This window comes from Haematobia irritans, chromosome 1 (genome assembly GCF_050003625.1).
Source record: "Haematobia irritans isolate KBUSLIRL chromosome 1, ASM5000362v1, whole genome shotgun sequence".
In the NCBI taxonomy this organism is placed as follows: domain Eukaryota; kingdom Metazoa; phylum Arthropoda; class Insecta; order Diptera; family Muscidae; genus Haematobia; species Haematobia irritans.
The window spans coordinates 162,786,525-162,805,232 of NC_134397.1; the positions used below are offsets into that span (position 1 = coordinate 162,786,525).

The 18,708-nt window shown below is 33.2% G+C and overlaps 1 protein-coding gene across 1 annotated transcript in view; it reads left to right on the top strand.

Moving 5' to 3' along the window:
- KrT95D (phosphofurin acidic cluster sorting protein KrT95D) overlaps positions 1 to 18,708 on the top strand; it is a 287,611-nt gene that overhangs the window by 150,551 nt on the left and 118,352 nt on the right. The gene's annotated exons all lie outside the window — the stretch shown is intronic.

Genomic DNA, 18,708 nt, shown 5'->3' on the forward strand with positions numbered 1-18,708 from the left:
CGTTCAAACAAATAAAAATGTCTTTGGCGCTATACGAAGTTCAACTTTCTTCACAATGAGTTCATTTTAACTTAAAGAAGGGGTCACTTTTTTCTGGGTGTAACATTGAGTATTCTAAATAACGAACTGTTGAACAAAAATTACGTTCGATTTAACGAAAACGGTTTTAATCTTAAGAAAATGAACAACAAAAAATCAGCAATATTTGACGATTGTGAGAATGGCTTAAGTCCTTCGGAAATGCTCACAAAGTACGGCATTCCCAAGATATTTAGATTCCATCAAATGTTTGGAAACACATATTCAATGGCCCGGTAACTAGGTAAAGTTAGGATAGATAGAGAGGTAGGTCCGCTACGTGAAATAAATCTACCGCAGAACCGGTACAGGACTAATCCCTGATGTGAATGGACCAGTCCCAGTTCTGGTCGAAATGTATGGAAGGGACCTGCCACTTTAACACTGGTTTGTTATTGACAGGGTAAATTTACACTGAAGGACACGGCTTGGTCTCATTCCAAGGGACATTACCTGGGAGAACTTAATAGTACTAGACAGGTCCTCATGAACCAGTCTACGACAAACCCGGTTCCTAAGTGTTATTTTGAGCATCAAAATTGCACCAGAAAGAAAAAAAACTTTTGGAATATGTTGACCCATATTTAAATGTCCAGATCCAATAAGATTTCAAAATCAAGCGGAAATGTTGTCTAAATTTTATTCTATAGAAAATTTTGTCAAAATTTTATTTCTATAGAAAATCTATAGCAAATTTTATTTCTATAGAAAAATGGATCAAGAGAGTATAGAAATCAATGAGAAATTTAAATTCAATATGGAAATTTAAAAACTGGAGAAACTGAAGCACTGGTACTAGTCCTGTGATAGGTCCGTTAGTGGCAATATGATCCAAATTTTCGTAGGATCGCCAGTTGGACAGGTGGTGATTTTTTCTCTTATTAATGAGTGCTACCTGATTCTATATTTAGATCAAGGAACCTCCTTTTTATAGCTGAAGAGAAACTATGAAATACACAGGAATGTCAGCTTCATTACTGAGAGGGAAAAACTTTTGCTCGGTCGAAACGGTAATCTGGCGTTGAGAGTACATCTAAGTATGCCGACGGGAGCAGCAAAGTAAAGGTGTATGTAGGGCGTTTTAGGAAGATGTTACTATGAACATTACCTATGCCTGACTCATCTTGAAAGCAGGGACTGGAAACAAATTAGGGAATTCTTCTAAGAAGTTAGAGCGAATATTGGCATGGATGTATATAGGCTATGATGAGACAGCGAATCTCGGATCGTCTTTTCAATCTAACCTAACCTACACTGTTAGAAAAATATGTTTTTCATATGTTCCGATATAAACAAAATGTGTTTCGGGCACCATTTTAAACCACAATATATTTAAGTGCGAACATGTAATGTTTCTAAACTAACACTAAATGTTTGGGACATCTATGTTAATATGTTAGAATATATTATGTTTGGGGCATGAATGTTTCATAAAAATAATATGTGTGAATGTAAACATATATAAATTAACAAATTTCGAGTAAACATATATATGTTGTGATATTTTATTCAGAGAGCGACAAAAAGAGAGTATAGAGAAAGAAATAGAGATGGAAACCGGGAGGGTTGACGAAAGATATCAACATAACAAAGCGAGAGAATGAAAAAAGAACAATTTCTGTGAAACCGCTTGTATGTTGTTTCGGAAAACTGTTTTATGATAAGGCTAAAAATTTTGATATGCTTAAGTCTAAATATTATTTAATTTGAATAAAGAGAATAGACATTCGGAACCAAGAGAATAGACATTTGAAAAACAAACTGCAATGTTTTCGCCTTGAGAGCAGCATTTTATGCATGTGTGAACATGTGTTTTGTTTATCATTTTGGCATTATGGGCACAATTTTTCGTTAAAATAAATCAGGGGTCTTCATAAAAATAACGAAAGGGCACTATACTCTTTTTAGAGTTGGGACAGTAAAATGAAATAAGGAGGAAATAGTGAAAAATTACACAGTAAAATGTAAAAATACAAACTTTAGTTCCTCTTTATTAAAAAGTAGTCCACGAGGAGTTGACGGACACCATCAAATATAAAAGCGGGCATTAAGTTCGAGTTTTACAGCTAAAACAATTTAAAAAGTTTATTTTCTTTAAAATGAATTATTAAAGAAAAATAAAAGGAATTTTAGAGCGATGGTGTTAAATGCAAGTAAAAAACTGTTCACTCCTAAATAAATTTATGTTTATATTATAAAATTATGTATGTATGTTTATACTCGACTCCACGTTCTTTTGTTAGTTTTTGAATTCCTTCCAAGTTTTGTACAAAAACAGTTTTTTATTAAAAAATTGTTATTTTTGCAATAAAAAATAATATTTTATCAAAAAATCAGTCAATTTCGTTTATATCAAGCACTGTTACTGACTATAAATCTTTAATAACACACATTTCGAAGTTTCATTTAAAAAAATTTAATATAGTATAAATATAAATGTGTAAATTAAAAAAAAAAAAAACAAAAAAATGTTCGGTCGGAGCAGGGATTGAACCCACGACCCTTTGTATGCAAGGCAGACATGCTAACCACTGCTCCACGTGGCAAACAAATGTATGTTTCTGTTAAATAATGTTATGTTTGCATGGGCTCGTGGGCGCTGCAAACTATGCTATATAAATGTAACTTAAAACGATAATTATCTACTGGTGACTATAACAGCTACGTAGCCCAGTGGATAGTGTGTTGGCTTACAAACTGTATGGTCCTCGGTTCGATTCTCCGTGCAGGCGAAAGGTAAAATTTAAAAAATTTATAAAAGTGAATAATTTCTTCAACATTATTTGTATTACAGAAAAAGGTGTCAATAACTAAAAAATTTCGTGGAAGTGAAAATTACGAGTATGTTAGGGAATGAGCACAATCGTGTTTGGGAAAAATTCTTCCAAGCATATAATATTTTTGGCTCAAAATGCTTCCAAACATATAATATGTTCACATAAAACAAACATATTAATGTTTCGGCAGTATGCAATAATATATGTGCTTCCTGCAAAATATGTTTGGAACATATGTTAAAGAAGCGATTTTTTTTGAGGGTGTAGATATATCAAGTTCATTAGTTTTTAAGGACTATTTAAAGTAATATTTTTTAAGTGCCTCTGTAGTTTAATTTGGCCAAATGCTTATGAATTTTTACTCATCTGGATAAAAACTACGATTTTCAATAAAAGTTAACATTTAATATTCCCATTCGATTTAACGAATTTTTCTAAATAACGAAAGGGCTTTACAATATATCGTTCATTAAACCGAACTTCGACTGTATTTATATTTAAATCACTATTTTTATACCCCCCATCAGTGTTGTCAGCAGTAGGGGAATTTTCCTACATGTAGGTTTTTTCTAGTAATGTTAACACTTGTGCCAAAAATTAATGTACAACAATTTGAAGAAAATTTTACAACATATTGTTACGTTTTTATATTAGGCGTTTTTAATTACCCGACAATTAAAAACACAGTTCTTTTAAATAACGACAATCTACAATTTATTTACTATGACTTCACACTTTACAATTCGTTCACACTGAAGTTATTCGTTTGACGCTTTAATTAAGACTCACACGTTAGCAGCATGCGAGCGCTTTTATATATGACGGTGTGGCAATACGAGAACATTCTGGTAGCACTACAATATTCTGGCAACGCCAGAACATTCTTAGACAATGCTAGAAGGATCTACGACCATTAAGTTATTCGTCTGGTGGCTGCCAAACACATACACACTCACATAGATATATGGTCGCATTACAATGAGATGAAATGAGAATGCAGAATAACAAAGCAAAGGGGTTGCTATTCTATGAGAGAGTAAGAACTAACATTTCGGTAAGCAAACAAAAGAACATAAAAGAAATTCAGGAAAATACTAGAAAATGAATAGATGATTCCAACAAGTGATAGCGAAATTTTATCGTTACAATTTGAAATTTTAAATTAACGGAAACTAATTTAAATAAACTTATGTCTATAATTATCAAATTCGTAACACTGCCTCCCGCTTAAGCCTGTTCGTCCCGAACAGGCACAGAACCTGTTCCGTAAGGAGCCAATCGTTCCAGATGTACAACTTTCATCTTTGATCTAGGGCTGTCGTCCTTCTGAATCCGGTATACAACATCATTAATCTTCTTGATGACTTTGTATGGGCCTTCCCACTGTGTTTGCAGTTTAGGACACAATCCTTTCTTTCGTTGCGGGTTAAATAGCAGAACCAATTCTTCTTCTTGGAAGCCCTCAGTATTTACAGCACGATCGTATCTCGCCTTCATTCTGTTGCTGACCATTTTTATTTTGTTGCGCACTGATTCGTGAACTTCACCGAAAGTGTTTGGGATGTCGTTTCTGTTTTCTTCCATGGCGAGCTCATTAGGTTTAGCGCCGAATATCAGATCTCCAGGCAACTTCAACTCAGTTCCGAATAGAACATTGGCCGGTGTTCGAGAGGTGGAATCATGAATGGCAGATCTATACGACAGCAAAAACTTTGGTATATGCTCGTCCCAGTCCCTCTGGCCGTTGTCCACCACTTTTCGAAGATGTTCCTCCAGGGTGCGATTAAACCTTTCTACCATGCCATCGGATTGTGGATGTAATGGCGTAGTCCTCGTTTTCTTGATACCAAGGGATTCACACATCTCTTTGAATATGGCCGATTCAAAATTTCTTCCCTGGTCTGAGTGAATCTCGGACGGCACACCGTAGCGACATATCCTGTTTTTGTTGACCACATCCACAATCGTTTTTGCCTCTTGGTTTGGAATTGCATACACCTCCGGCCATTTGCTGAAGTAATCCATGACCACAAGGACATAACGGTTTCCAGAATCACTTACTGGGAAAGGGCCTGCCACGTCCATTGCTATTCTTTCAAACGGGGCTCCTGGTCTATATTCTTGCATAGGACCTCGACTTTTCCTTGTTGGACCTTTCGCCTTCATGCACTTCTCGCAATTGGCTACCCATTCAGCAATTGATTTCTGGCATCCAACCCAGTAGAATCGTTGCTTCACTTTCTCGGCGGTTTTGGTTATTCCCAGATGACCTCCACTGGGACCATTATGGAACTCCGCCAAAACGTCTCTTTTTTTGGAATCTGGAACGATGATCAAATTTCGGCTGCTCTTGCCATCTTCGCTTTCCCATTTACGTTGCAGGGATCCATTGACTAGAACTAAACTATCCCATTGAGCCCAGTATGCTTTCATCAGTGGACTTTCGGCTGCGATGTCTTTCTTGCTGGGTTTCTTATTTTCTTGTTTTGCCGAAATAATTTTTCTCAGAATGGGATCTTTACGTTGCTCTGTTGACCAGTCTGTGCCAGATTCGATGTGTAGCTGCCTGACATTTACAACTGTCTCCTTTGGTTCAGCCTTCGAGTAGCGTCCGTTTTCTACATTGCAATGCCGTCGTGTCAAGGCTTGATGAATAACTTGTTTGCCACCTTTTCTATTATCCGCAAAATTTGAATTTGAGTCGCTTGGCTTTGTGGTCGGCTTCTTCTGACTATTGTTTAATGGAGATGGCGAGATTGACCCCGACGTTTTACGCCACGCTTTACATTCCCGGGAAAGATGTCCAGCCTTATCACAGTTATAGCATTTTATTCTAGATTTATTTGCCTGCTGCTTCATTTCTTGCATTATCTGCTTTAGAGCCTCTTTTACCAATTCAATGACCGATTTCGATTCTTCACACTCGGTCTCTACTCTGCGTACTTTGTGAATTTGAGGCCGTGCCAGCAATCTCGCAGTCTCTTGTACAAGTGCAAATGTCACTGTTTCTGTGAATGTAGCTTTTTGTGCGGCATATGTTGCACATTTTATGTCTGGGTCTCGAATGCCATTCACAAAGGTCTCAATTTTGATGCGGTCCACAAGTGGGTGACTCTCTCCTGGATATGCCAAAAGCACCAACCGCTCAACCTCTGTTGCAAAGTCTTGTAGAGTCTCATTTGACTTCTGGACTCTTCCTCTTAATTCCATTCTGAAGATGTCTTGCTTATGTTCTCCGCCGTACTTACGTTGAAGTGCCGCTATTACTTCATTATAATTATTTCTAGAGGCAGCGGGAATGCTTTGTATCACATCAGCGGCGTTGCCCTTTAATGCCAATAGAAGTTCAATTGCTTTATCATCGTCATTCCACAAATTTCTACAAGCAACCATTTCGAATTGGAATTTGAAGACATCAAATGACGTTGAGCCATCGAAAACAGGAGTTTTGATTTTTGAGCCCTCGATGACGCGCACTGGACCACCTTTAATTTCCAGCTCTGACATTTTTTTCTCGATGTGCAGAAACTTCTCATCATGAACCATAATTTTCTCATCCACAGAAAGAACTTTCTTATCCAATTCCACAATTTGATTTTCTATATGGTCCACACGTTTTTCCATGCCTTCAGAAATTTGTTGTAGTTTTTCATTGAGAATTCTAGAATTTTCGTCCATCTTTTTTGAATTTTCGTCGAATTTTTCTTCCAATTTTCTAGAATTCTCATCCATTTTTCTAGAATTTTCGTCGAATTTTTCTTCCATTTTTCTAGAATTTGCTTCCATCATTTTGCTCAAAACATTGAGCATTGATGTGTAATCCACAACACTCGAAGCCACAGATGGAGTTTCTACACTGCTTGTATTGACGAGTATTGATTCATCAATGTCTTCCTTATAATCAAACTCATGCGTCGCAATGTCCATATTACGCCGTTCAAACTCTTCCAGTAGACGCTTTTGAAGCTGGGCCTTATTGCCTGTTGTCGGCAGCTCCAGTTTGCTCAATTCCTTTTTTAAGTCTTCCACCCAATGTCCCAACCTTTGTCACTAAAAACAGGCAAGAGGTTTTGGACATCACCTTGGCCTCGCAAGAACTAAATGAAATGATATCTGAGTGGCAGGTTTTAAGTGAACACAGCTTCTCAGATCATCGCTACATCAGTTTCAAATTTGATGTTCATATCACCAAGATCATATTTCCGCCAAATGTTAGGAAAGCTGACTGGAATAGGTATAGGGAATCGTTCAATATGATGATACCGGAAATAACAGAGACAAATATGAGAAATGTGCAAGATATCGAACACGCAGTGGAGCGGATTACTAAGGCCTTCAACATCTCACTGAAAGCTGCATGCCCTAGAGGAAAGCCAAGGGGGAAACATCGACCACCATGGTGGTCTACGGAATTAAGTAATATGAGGAAATCCTGCAGGAAGCTCTTTAACAAGGCAAAGTCCACCAGAGCCCCTGAGGACTGGGACGCTTACAAGAAGAATCTGAGAGGATACAAGCGAGAACTGAGAAAGGCTCAGCATAACTCTTGGAATGCTTACTGCAGCAGTATTGAGAATACGTCCGAGGCTTCCAGACTACGGAAGGTTCTAGCATCCACCAACTCCGCTCCAGGTTTCATTAAAACATCGGAGGGCAATTGGACAACGTCCAGTAAGGAGACGCTGGAGGTACTATTGGACACACATTTTCCTGGAAATCAGACGGTTGAACCATGTACTGGCGGTGCCACAGTTGCTCAGCGGTCGTTTCCTGTCGAGGAAATTGTATCGGAAACTAGAATAAGATGGGCGCTAAATAGCTTTGGACCATTCAAATCCCCTGGACCTGATGGAATTACTCCGGCGGAGTTACAAGCTGTAACTGACAAAATTATCCCCTGGTTGTCGGTGATATATAAAGGATGTATCAACTTATCATATATCCCAGGAAAGTGGAGGGAAACAAAAGTCGTTTTCATACCTAAAGCGGGAAAAGCCTCTCACTCGAGGGCGAAGGATTTCCGACCAATCAGCTTATCCTCATTCCTACTTAAGACTCTGGAGAGGATGATAGATATTTATCTTAGAACTAGCATCGATTCAAGTTTGTTCTCGAAACGACAGCATGCATACTCGAAGGGCAGGTCTACTGAGACCGCACTACATGAACTAGTCAGCTTTATTGAAAGCTCACTATCTGTCAAAGAATACACAATCGTGGCGTTTCTAGACATCGAAGGGGCGTTCAATAATGTCCATCCGAGCTCGATATTAAATGGACTGACAACTCTGAATGTTGATCCATGTATACTCAGGCTGTTAGACGAACTGCTAATGAAGAGACGTATTTCAGCCACACTAGGACAAGCAAACATACAAAGGTATGTGAACAGAGGCACTCCCCAAGGAGGAGTCCTATCACCTCTTCTTTGGAATGTTGCTATAAATAGCCTTCTGGTTACTCTAGAAAAAGAAAGGATAAAAGTGGTGGCATACGCAGATGATGTGGCTCTGGCAGTCAGGGGAAAATTCCCATCCACAATCAGAGATATTATTCAGAGGGCCCTCCGGATGACTGAGAAATGGGCGAAAGACAATGGTCTTGGGGTAAATCCTGCAAAGACAGAATTAGTCATGTACTGCAACGATCGCAAAACTCCCACGGTTAGGCCTATTTCCTTAGGGGGTATTGAAATTCCCTTTGGTGAATGTGCAAAATACCTTGGCGTTATTTTGGACAGGAAGCTGAACTTTAAGCTTAATATTGAAGAAAGGGCGAGAAAGGCAACTGTAGCTTTGTACTCGTGCAAAAAGGCAATAGGAAAAAAGTGGGGACTGAAACCAAAAATTGTGCATTGGCTATACACGGCAGTGGTTAGACCTATAATGCTATATGGTGTTGTAGTCTGGTGGCCGGCACTTCAGAAACCGACTTGTTTAGATAAAGTTCAGCGTATGGCGTGTTTGTGTATTTCAGGCGCATTCAGCAAGACAGGAACAAATTCCCTTAATGTCGTGCTGCATCTATTGCCTTTAGACATTTTGGCCAAACAGTCAGCTGCAACAACGGCTGTGCGGTTGCGCGAACTATCGCTGTGGTCGGAAAAAGGTTACGGTCACAGTTCTGTCCTCAAAACAATGCCAGATGTGCCTAACGTAGTGGATTACACTTTGGCGAGTCCACTTTTCGACAAAAAGTTTGAGACTCTAATCCCCAACAGTGAGGCGTGGTGCACACAGACCCCGGGGAATAAAGAATATATAGATTTCTACACTGATGGCTCCAAATTGGATGGACAAGTGGGGTTCGGAGTATATTCTAATGATCTGGAACTTCGAATAGCGAAAAGATTACCTAATCACTGTAGTGTTTTTCAGGCTGAAATATTAGCAATAAGAGAGGTGGCGAATTGGCTGAGAAGTAATGTTCCAAAAAATGTGGGCATTAATATATACTCAGACAGTCAACCTGCAATAAAATCCTTGGACTCTGTGTTCCTCAACTCGAAAACGGCCATCGACTGCCGCAAATCTCTCAATGAGATGGCTGAGCAGTACAATATTCACCTAATATGGGTGCCTGGCCATAGGAACATACCGGGGAACTGCGAAGCGGATGAGTTGGCAAGGCTAGGGACTACCTTACATATTCCAGGGGAACTAGAATTTGTTGGTATGCCCCTAGCTACCTGCAAGCTCATGCTGCGTGAGAAGGCTGTTATGATGGCAAATGTTCGATGGGAGAATTGCAAGGGTTGTAACGACACCAAGCAAATATGGTCCCATTTCAACTTAAACCGCACACTAGATATGCTAATGTTCTCGAGACGTCAGATATCACTCCTGATATCTGCTATAACGGGTCGCTGCCTGATAGGCGATTTTGCAAAAACTATTGGCGCGAAGTATAATGACTATTGTATGAGCTGTCATGATGCGGAGGAAAAAGAATCAATTAAACACCTCTTGTGTGAGTGTCCTGCATTTTGTGTAAAGCGCAAGCAACTTTTAGGAGCATATAGCTTCAGATTACTGGCGGATCTGGAAAACGTTAACTTAAGCAGTCTGCTAATGTTTTTGGAACAATCTGGTTGGTTCAGCGAAGGAAACTAATCGAGAAGGTTCAGCGGTTAAAACTAGAAGTGCCCATATGTAATAGGTACTTTTAGTTAATGTGGTATCACAATGGACTGAATAGTCTAAGTGAGCCTGAATCTTAATCGGGCTGCCACTTTAACCTAACCTAACCTAAGTCTTCCACACGAAGCTCATTAAACTTCATTGTAGATTTTTCTTCCGTTATTTCACTTCCGACACCAATTGTTACGTTTTTATATTAGGCGTTTTTAATTACCCGACAATTAAAAACACAGTTCTTTTAAATAACGACAATCTACAATTTATTTACTATGACTTCACACTTTACAATTCGTTCACACTGAAGTTATTCGTTTGACGCTTTAATTAAGACTCACACGTTAGCAGCATGCGAGCGCTTTTATATATGACGGTGTGGCAATACGAGAACATTCTGGTAGCACTACAATATTCTGGCAACGCCAGAACATTCTTAGACAATGCTAGAAGGATCTACGACCATTAAGTTATTCGTCTGGTGGCTGCCAAACACATACACACTCACATAGATATATGGTCGCATTACAATGAGATGAAATGAGAATGCAGAATAACAAAGCAAAGGGGTTGCTATTCTATGAGAGAGTAAGAACTAACATTTCGGTAAGCAAACAAAAGAACATAAAAGAAATTCAGGAAAATACTAGAAAATGAATAGATGATTCCAACAAGTGATAGCGAAATTTTATCGTTACAATTTGAAATTTTAAATTAACGGAAACTAATTTAAATAAACTTATGTCTATAATTATCAAATTCGTAACAATATCTAACAAACAAATATTTCTATAGAAAATTTTGTCAAAATTTTATTTCTATAGAAAATTTTGTCACTACTTTTATTTCTATAGAAAATTTTGTCAAAACTTTTATTTCTATAGAAAATTTTGTCAAAATTTTATTTCTATAGAAAATGTTGTCAAAATTTTATTTCTATAGAAAATTTCGTCAAAATTTTATTTCTATAGAAAATTTTGTCAAAATTTTATTTCTATAGAAAATTTTGTCAAAATTTTATTTCTATAGAAAATTTTGTCAAAATTTTATTTCTATAGAAAATTTTGTCAAAATTTTATTTCTATAGAAAATTTTGTCAAAATTTTATCAAAATTTTATTCCTGTAGAAAATTTTGTCAAAATTTTATTTCTATAGAAAATTATGTCAAAATTTTATTTCTATAGAAAATTTTGTCAAAATTTTATTTCTATAGGAAATTTTGTCAAAATTTTATTTCTATAGAAAATTTTGTCAAAATTTTATTTCTTAGAAAATTTTTTCAAAATTTTATTTCTTAAAAAATTTTGTCAAAATTTTATTTCTATAGAAAATTTTGCCAAAATTTAATTTCTATAGAAAATTTTGTCAAAATTTTATTTCTATAGAAAATTTTGTCAAAATTTTATTTCTATAGAAAATTTTGTCAAAATTTTATTTCTATAGAAAATTTTGTCAAAATTTTATTTCTATAGAAAATTTTGTCAAAATTTTATTTCTATAGAAAATTTTGTCGAAATTTTATTTCTATAGAAAATTTTGTCAAAATTTTATTTCTATGGAAAAGTTTGTCAAAATTTTATTTCTATAGAAAATTTTGTCGAAATTTTATTTCTATAGAAAATGTTGTCGAAATTTTATTTCTATAGAAAATTTTGTCAAAATTTTTTTTTCTATGGAAAAGTTTGTCAAAATTTTATTTCTATAGAAAATTTTGTCAAAAATTTTATTTCTATAGAAAATTTTGTCAAAATTTTATTTCTATAGAAAATTTTGTCAAAATTTTGTTTCTATAGAAAATTTTGTCAAAATTGTATTTCAATAGAAAATTTTGTCAAAATTGTATTTCAATAGAAAATTTTGTCAAAATTGTATTTCTATAGAAAATTTTGTCAAAATTTTATTTCTATAGAAAATTTTGCCAAAAAAAAATCCCTGGCAACACTGCCCTCCATTCCGCTTGGAAGACATCGAAATATTGGTCTCAGACCTCATAAAATATATATATTCCAGGTCGTGGTGAAATTCCGAGTCGATCTAGCGATGTCCGTCCGTCCGTCTGTGGAAATCACGCTAGGTGATATTGTTGTTTTTAAATGTAGCGTCATTGCGTAAGGCAGATTATTTGTAAAAGAAGCTTGGGATGCTCTGAATGTCATACTGCATTTACCAATAGTGTGCAGTAGATAGCATGTGTGCCCAAGGATCAAAAGGTTTGATCAAGCACCAATTTTTTTAAAAATTTTATTGATCAAAAGCCAAAAATGTTAGAAATAAGATACAAAACAAAAATGTTAGAAATAGTTTATATTTGTTTGACTTGGCTATCTTTGTCACGAATTATAATGGCTGTCAAACCATCACACGCTGTACAGAAGTGCCTCTGCGGTATTCTGGCTCATTCCCGCAGAAGTGCCGTCTTGAAATGACTGACAGGTCGGTATTTTCAAATGGCTATTGTGCGGTAGAAATGGAGCGAAGAACGCCCTTTTTAAGCCAATATTGCTTGGCACGTGCTGAGTGCGTGGTGCTGAGACCTTTTGGAATGTCAAGGGTCTGAAGCCGGACATTTCAACCACACTGTATATATGGACGAATCACATTCATATCGTATTTTTTAACACAAGCTTTGTTTTGGGAAACAGTGGGCGATTGAACGGCCTGACAAAGATTTACTGTGCTGGCCACGGGGAAGGAGGACGTCCGAATAAGTTTAATATCGAAGAAGTCATTCGTCTTACGAAGATCAACTTCACAGGATCTGGTTAGTCAATTGATTTCCGACGGCTGAAACCTATTCGTTGAGATGTGAGCAATGCAAATTTTTCAACTTTTTCTACTTTAAGTATAAAAAGCAACCCCCTCGTATTTATTATAGTATTATTTGATTATCATTTAAATTTGTTTGCTGGGTAATATCTATTGAAGTAACCCCTTTTTAGCTGTATATCTATAGCTTATGATCTTTACATATAATCACTTTTAATTAACCATCCTCATAATGAAACATACACATCCTGTTATACCAGATTCATTCATTCATTTGTGTCTCTTCCCTATTAATGTATTGCGTATATGTATATTGGCAGAAAATTGATTGAAACTCTTTAAGCCAACCATCATCCATACCAACAGCTACAACAACAATCCGTAGTAGAAGTAATAACTAAATATTGTTATAGAAAACCTGTAGCAGTAGCAGCATCAATCCATCCACTCATAATGTAATTGGTAAAAGTTTTCCATACTTAACTCGTTTGCTTTTTATTCATCTCTTTTTCCTAGTTCCTAGTACTGTTTGTGTGTGTTGCATATCGTACAAGTTAGTCATTAGTTGCCCTTATGCTTCTGTTTTCCTCTACCATTAAGGTAGCCAAGTTAATGTTGATTAGCAGCAACTAACATCGCTCCATGCCATTTAACATGATTTTGTTATACTTCATTGGTGGATATTAGTGGCAATTTTATCACTTGGTTAATTTGTAATTAGATTATGTACTTTAATGAGAAAGAATAAAGAGTAGGTAGTGGAAGAATTGAAATTATATGAGGAATTTTAAACCAGGAAATTGTTGATACACACAGAGAAGGAATATGATTGTCACAAACATGTTCTAAGAGCAAAATGTTATTTTTGGACAGTGAACATGGAACATTTTTGTTTTCTCGGCAAACATGTGCATGGTTGCCGAAATCAAATATATAATTTTCAAGAAAATAACATGGCTGTGACAAATATGTCTCATGTTCACTTTTTTATATCCGAGTCCGAAAGGGGTTTCACATTGCGTTAAAACCATCTACACAACCTTTTAAACAGCCAGAAATGTCGACTGAGAGGGAATAATCCACCGCTGTTTTGTTCTAAAGTGGGATGTAACCCATGACCTTTTGTATGCAAGGCGGACATGCTAACCATTACTCCTCCGCACAGTGCTTCGAAAGCGGCAAACAAAAATATGTGCTTCGATTTTTGTTCTAATTTCTGTTTTTAATAATCTATGATATCGAGCTTCGTATACAAAAATAAAAATTTGCTATAATTGACTAGAAGTATTTTTAAAAAATATTTGAATTATAAGATTTTGTTGGTCAAAAAATGGGGTTAAATTAACATACGTGGATGATGTAAAAGAACGAATGGTTTGATTTTAGCCAAGTTAAATATTTTGTGTATGCATTGGTAATGGTTTTTGAACTAAAAGAAAAATATAAATTTGAGCAAATTAAAATTTGGCAATTTTTTAAAGTTTTGGGATTTTTCTACCCAAAAAGGATAATTTACCAAAAATGAAAAAAATATGTATATATATTTTATTATATCTCTCAGTTTTGTTCTCACACTATTTTTTGGGTTGATTATAGAGTATATTGGTGACTAATTAACAAAAATTATGCTATTTTTGATTAGAAATATGTTTGCTTTTGGAGTATATTTTTGGTAAAAACTCCTCATTTATAATAACGAAGGGATTTTGAATAACAAGTGTTTGTCCTGTATTGCGTTTTATGTGAATTTTATGAGGTTTTAGTTTTCGTTTTTAGTTTATGTTTGTTGTTAACTATCATCTCCAAAAACTACAATTCTGTAAATTAACGTTATTTATTGAATTTGTTTTTTTGTTTCTTGTTAAATTTCAAAACTTTTGCCTGTTTGGCCATCTTAGCGGCACATTGAGGACTTGTAACACACACAAAAAGATTACCAAAATTTTTCCAATTAATATTTTAATTGAAAGATTTTCAATTAAAAACTTAATTCGATCAACAAATTTTTTAATTGAAACAAAACTCAATATCAGAAATTAATTATTAAATTAAATTAATTGTTTAATTGACTTTGGTGGATGATACTATCATTTCTGTGACAGAAGAAATTTCAAATAAAAATTAATTGGATCAATTAATTTCGTGATTGATGACAAAATTTTTTTTTCTGTGAATAAAAAAAATTATGTCTCTGAATTTTATTTCTTTTTTTTTTTTGATTTTGTTTTGTATTTGTTGTTAGTTTTCCATTTAAAAAATAAAATTTTGCTAATTTTGAAAAAGTGACGCCATTTTTCCAGAAATGAAAAGTTTGCAAAACAAAAATTTTATAAATTCTTAAATTCTTTACGAACAAAACTCTATTTTTTAGCAGCAAATTTTTTTTTTTTTTGAATTGAAAGCTAACAACAGATATTACAAAAAACAGAGAGAGAAATTAAATACTGAGATATAATTTTTATTACACATCTTCAAAGTACCACCCAATATGGACCAAAAAAGAGGAAAAAATTAAATTTTCACCAGTTCTACAAACTTTCGTAAAAATAATTCAGAGATGTAAGTTTTTGTTACAAGTCCTCAAAGTAACACCAAGGTGACCAAAATGTTTCACAAACTTTTGCAAAATGTTACTCTTTGAAAATTAGCAAAATTTTGTTTTTTGAATTGAAAGCTAACAAGAGATATTTATTTAACAAAATGAGTCAAATTTATAAAAAAATGAGAAGTTCATAAACTTTTCCAATAGACTCCAATTTTAGAGGTCTGTCAGTAGAGTTCCGGTCTACCTAGGGTCTAAAAATTTGGCTCACTACTTGGTCATTATCTCGGCTCTAACCATACAAAATTTCGTGGAGTGATATATAACCGTTCCCAAATGATTCTATTCTTGCCCATTCGTTGTATAAGATCGAAGCACTGTGCACCGTGGCTCCACTGCAGCTTTAGTAAAATTCTCCGCTTCATTGGCTTCAAATCAATGCCAAAATCATTTGAGTAAAGACAAACACCCATGTTCGCAAAATTGTTGGCCATAATTTCTCAACCCTGAAACTTTTAAACTTAAATCTTGGTAATATAGTTCCCTTTAATGAGAAGTTAATATTAAAATTGTATTGTAGTCCGAGAGTATCTCTATTTTTTCGTTACAAGAAAAATAAATTCTTGCGATTTGTAATTGCGAATTTCCGAACATGGGGGAAATCTTGTTTTTAAAATTATTAAAAAGTTGATTGAAGTTGCAAAATTTTTCAATTAATAAATTAATTGATACAATTAACTTTTTAAACGAACTCGGAAGACTAACCCCCATTTTCATGGAGCTTCGTTAGTGCTACGTTAGATAATGAATTTTTAAACCGTCCATAGTACGGTATCTATCATCTTGCCTATATATGTCAGTTAGAAACTTAACTGCTAAAAATTTTTCAGTTAAAGTTAACCGGAGATAAGATATTTGCAAGTTACTTCCTGATAATTGGGAGTTAAACCCTAAGGAAGCTACAAGAAAATGGCCGTAAGTCCGTTAAAAAACGTATTAGATTTTTTTTTAATTTTTAATTAAAAATTCATTTTAAACGATCCATTTTTTAATCGAAATAAAATCACTAACGGCCATTTTCATTTAGCTCCATTAGGCTTTAACTCCCAGTTAACAGAAAGTAAATTGCAAATATATTCTCTCCGGTTAACTTTAACTGAAAAATTTTCGACAGTTAAGTTCCTAACTGGCATATGGAATAAATAAGCAAAATGACTTATATCTCTCTTCTGCAGCGTTGCCACAATGAAACATTTTTCCAAAATTCGTACCAGCGGACCATTTTTCAAAATTAAGTTAATTAATTAAAACAAATTAAAATTTTTTCTCGATAAAAAATGGTGTGATTTTTTTTTATTTCTATTCAAAATTTGTATTTCTATAGAAAATGTTAACAAAATTTTATTTCTATAGAAAATTTTGTCAAAATTTTATTTGTATAAAAAAATTTCTCAAAATTTTATTTCTACAGAAAATTTTGTCAAAATTTTTATTTCTAAAGAAAATTTTGTCCAAATTTTTATTTCTATAGAAAATTTTGTCAAAATTTTATTTCTATTGAAATTTTTTTAAAAATTTTATTTCTATAGAAAATTTTGTAAAAATTTTATTTCTATTAAAAATTGTGTAAAAATTTTATTTCTATTGAAAATTTTGTCAAAATTTTTATTTCTGTAGGAAATTTTGTCAAAATTTTTATTTCTATAGAAAATTTTGTCAAAATTTTATTTCTATTGAAAATTTTTTAAAAATTTTATTTCTATAGAAAATTTTGTAAAAATTTTATTTCTATTGAAAGTTTTGTAAAAATTTTATTTCTATTAAAAATTGTGTAAAAATTTTATTTCTATTGAAAATTTTGTAAAAAAAATATTTCTTTAGAAATTTTGTCAAAATTTTTATTTCTATAGAAAATTTTGTCAAAATTGTATTTCTATTGAAAATTGTGTAAAAATTTTATTTCTATTGAAAGTTTTGTAAAAATTTTATTTCTATTAAAAATTGTGTAAAAATTTTATTTCTATTGAAAATTTTGTAAAAAAATTATTTCTTTAGGAAATTTTGTCAAATTTCATTTCTATAGAAAATTTAGCCAAACTTTTATTTCTATAGAAAATTTTGTCAATATTTTATATCTATAGAGAAATTGTGTCCAAATTTGTATTTCTTTAGAAAATATTGTCCAAATATTATTTCTATAGAATATTTTGTCAAAATTTTATTTCTATTGAAAATTTTGTAAAAAAAATTATTTCTATAGAAAATTAGGCAAAATTTTATTTGTATAGAAAATTTTAGCAATATTTTATATTAATAGAAAAATTTGTCAAACTTTTATTTCTATAGAAAGTTATAGCAAAATTTTATTTTTATTAAAATTTTTACAAAATTTTCTTCCTATACAAAATTTTTGCATAATTTTGTATCTATACAAATTTTTTTAAGTTTATTCCTATACAAAATGTTGCCAAATTGTATTTCTATAGAAAATTTTGTCAAAATTTTATTTCTACAGAAAATTGTGTCAAAATTTTATTTCTATAGAAAATTTTGTCAAAATTTTATATCTGCAGAAAATGTTGTCAAAATTTTATTTCTGCAGAAAATTTTGTCAAAAATTTATTTCTATAGGAAATTTTAAAAAATTACGAAAATGGACCAAACTCAATAAAATTCTATTTGGTCCGACCATCGGACCAAATTTAAAAATGTATAATTTTTGGACCAATTTTGGCCCAAAAAATTACCAAAATGGCAACCCTGCTCCACGGTACGGCTTAAAAGTTCGTTAGGTAACGTAGCACTAACGGAGCTTCATGAAAGTCAGTTAAGAAAGTGTTTGAAAGTAGTTACGTTTTTACTTTAAAAATTGAATTTTGCAATCAACATCAATTAAATTTTTATTTTAATCAATTAAAAAATTAATTGAAATTTGCCCATAAAATCAATTAATTTTTAATCATGGATTTTTTTTATGCTCAACTAAAACTGTGATTTCAATTAAAAAATATAATTTAATCACTTAATTTCGTGATTGAATCAGAAAAACAAAATTTTGTGTAGGGTATCATACAATGGGCTTCCGACTGCCTTAGCATTTTCTTTAATATTTAGGTTGAATTTGATTCCATGTAGCATAAGATTCATAGAAAAAAATTTACGAAAAAACTTTCAATTAAAGTTTAGTCGAGTTTTAAAAAAATATTCAATAAAAAATTTATACCATTCAACAAATTTTTAATTGAAACAAAATTCAATCAGTATTAATTATTTTTTTAATGGATCAATTAATTTTTTAACTGACTTTCAATTAATTTTTAATTGATACTATCAATTCTAATTAATTTCGTGATTGAATCAGAAAAAAAAATTTTTTTGTGATTATTATTCGCTTAAATGCTTAGGTTATTT